This window comes from Cyprinus carpio, chromosome B22, assembly GCF_018340385.1.
Source record: "Cyprinus carpio isolate SPL01 chromosome B22, ASM1834038v1, whole genome shotgun sequence".
NCBI lineage: Eukaryota > Metazoa > Chordata > Actinopteri > Cypriniformes > Cyprinidae > Cyprinus > Cyprinus carpio.
In genome coordinates, this window is record NC_056618.1 from 11,052,459 (window position 1) to 11,055,948 (window position 3,490).

A 3,490-nucleotide genomic window follows, 5' to 3' on the forward strand; every position below is an offset into this window, starting at 1 on the left:
TAGCTCGTCCTCAAATACTTACTTTGGTCACTTGTAGTTCACTATGTGCTTTTAGATCTCTACTATCACTACTAACACTCGGAGAGCACGTGGTGTATCAGTCTCTCCTCCGTCGTCCTCCTTCTCTGCAAACTCTTCACTGCCTAACCATCCATATTACACGACAATATTAACAACTGTTGTGACGCTCGGAACCACTTCAAAACCTTCTCTTTTTCTTCTTAATTCGCCTCCACCTCTCCTCCTCACAACTCGATCTTACAGCTGATGACTTTTACGGTTTCTTCACAAATAAAGACAAGAACCATCAGTGGACCAATTCTCCACACCCGCAGACTGAGGATAACTTCACAAGCGACTAATGCTCACTCTTTTCTCCTCCTTCTCTCCCACTCTCAGAGAGGAGCGGCGTTTCCAAACTTATCCTGTCCAGTCATCCTACTACTTGCCCACTGGATCCGATCCCACTCACACTCAGCTAAGCGATTTCTTCTTCAGTCCATACCTTCACTTACTCATTATCAACTCCTCTCTTCACTCTGGAACATTTCCCTCAGCATTTAAGCAGGCTTACCAATCTGGCTTCAAAGTGGCCACTCAGCTGAGACTGCCCTGCTCTCGGTTACTGAAGCCCTGTGACTGGCAAGAGCAGCTTCCAAAATCCTCAGTACTCATTTTGCTGGACCTGTCTGCTGCTTTTAGACACCGTTAATCACCAGATTCTCCTATCCACCCTCAGAAGATGGGCATCTCTGGAACCGCACTCCAGTGGCTTAACTCCTACCTGTCTGATAGATGCTTCATGGTGTTTTGGAGGGGTGAAGTTTCTAAGTCACAACAACTTGCTACTGGGGTTCCTCAAGGCTCAGTACTTGGACCGCTTGTCTTCTCCATCTACATGGCGTCATTAGGATCTGTCATTCAGAAGCATGGCTTTTCCTATCACTGCTGCAGCTGATGACACTCCAACTCTACTTCTCATTCCAACCAGATGACCCGACCGGTAGTTGCTCGCATTTCAGCCTGTCTGAGTGACATTTCTAGCTGGATGAATGACCATCACCTTCAGCTCAACCTTACTAAGACTGAACTGCTGGTGGTTCCAGCTAACCCATCGTTTCATCACAGCTTCTCTCTATACAGCTGGGTTGCGTCAACCATAACTCCTTCCAGGACAGCCAGAAACCTAGGGTTGTGATGGATCATCAGTTAAGCTTCACAGACCATATTGCTACAACGACCGGTCCTGCAGATTTGCCTTATTCAACATTAGGAAGATTAGACCCTTCCTGTCAGAGCAATCCACCCAACTTCTTGTCCAAGCTCTTGTTCTCTCCAGACTGGACTATTGCAATGCTCTCCTGGCGGGCCTTCCTGCATGTACTATCAAGCCTCTACACTCTGATCCAGAATGCAGCAGCGAGGGTTGTCTTCAATGAGCCAAAAACAGCCCATGTTACTCCTCTCCTCATCAGGTTACACTGGCTACCAGTAGCATTTCGCATCAAATTCAAGGTACTGATGCTTGCCTACAAAACGACCACTGGCACGGCGCCAACTTACCTAAACTCACTAGTTCAATCTTCTGCACCCTCCAGAAGTTTGCGCTCTGCAAGTGAACGACGCCTTGTGTTGCCATCCCAAAGAGGTATCAAAATCACTCTCACGGGACTTTTTTCTGGACTGCTCCAGCTGGTGGAATGACCTCCCGATCTCAATTCCGAACAGCTGAGTCTTTACTCATTTTCAAAAACATCACAAAGACTCATCTTTTTTCGCCTGCCACTTAACCAACTAATACTAGTTACTTACCATTTTTTTTTCTTTTCTATCATATTCAAAAAAAAAAAAAAATAAAACAAACCTGGCTAACCCCTGCTAAGTCTGTACTAGACTAACTGAGACTTGTCATAGCACTTGTATACCGTGTGTTGTTCTCGTTGATCTGATTGTTTCTACTGTTCTCATTTGTAAATTAGCTTGTTTGGATAAAAGCGTCTGCTAAAATGATTAAATGATGAAAATGATTAAATGTAAAGGTGAGTTTGGGTGCCATAACTTGATATGCCTCTTTAATCTCTCTGTTACCGCCAGTAAAAGTTGAATTGCCATTATAGAAGGAGAGCTCCAAAGGAGCTTGCCTCATCTAATGAAGCCAAAATCTCCCATAGAGACATCAAGAAGTCATGATGTCCCGACTCGTTGGTAGATTCAGATGGAGAACATCCGGGTGGTCATACCTCTGGAGACTATTCAAAATCTCTTTTTCCGAAGTTCGTCCGTCCTATGTTAGCTTTGTGAATGTCCAAAAACAGTCCATTCCAGTGGAATAGAGAAAGGGGGAGACTGTAAAGCCTAATATGAGCTGGTGGGAGATCTGCCATCATAAGGGATCTTGGAGTTTGGACCCACCACTTTTTGACATTTAGTACATACAGAAACCTCTCAAAAATCCAATAGTGACAGCTGAGCTCTGTACGGACTCATTCTGGGCCAGGGTGCAGGAGATTGGCATCATATTCCTTAATAAGGTTTACCCCAAAGATTTTGGTTAGTTGTTGATGGGGGTATCTTGGCCTGGGTGGTGAGATGGAATTAGGTTACCCAAGGGAGTAATGCTGTGATGCTAATACCTTGTAGATATTTCGCAAAGTTGGCTTGAGACATTCCACTTGGCAAGGTCTGTATCCTAAGGAATCACAAGGCGGTTTCATCACACTCCAACTGTGCTCTCCAAAAGGTCAGGGGCTACTTTTGGGAGAACCATAGCTCCTCACATGCTTTGTGATCTTGCTTCTGTCGGAAAGGGTGTTTCAGTTGCTTCAGATTTGTTACTGGCCCATTAGCAAAGGACTGAACCCTCCAGTAAGCAACAAGTGCCATATGACATCTACAGAGAGCTCTGTAGCCGTTTTTGTTTGATTTTGTACTTTTCAGAAAATTATCTACTGTAGAATGATGGGATGACTGATTTCGACTAGAGTGGGATCAGTTTCACAGGTGTCATGGGCTACTCGTTTGCAGTTCATATATACAGTATAGCACAATAAGGCCTGCACATTGTTCTAAAGGGCCCTCATAGATCTGTGTCTGCACAGTTCTTTTGGGCATGCCTTCTCCACAGGAGGACGCTCAGGATCGCCTTGTCATCTGGCAGCAGGCAAACTTGGTTAAACATACCTTTCCCCACCTCTGCATTCATGGCCACGAGTGTGCTGCCTGAACCAGAAGCACAACTCCAAGCAAAGATGGCACCAAGTATGAGACCAGAATGAGTTGCTCATTTAAAGACTGAAGCTGATACTTATAAGAACATTTAAACACAATCCTGTTTTTTGGCATTGTGTTTCACCGTGTGGTGTGGAATGTACCAGGCTTCAGCTGACTTCTCAGTTTCCTGAGGGGAGATTTCTGCCTCATGCCAGCCTGCGCTAGTGTTGTCCATCTCAGTGCAGGTAATGGTTCCTGACAGGTTCGGTCTTTTGTGATT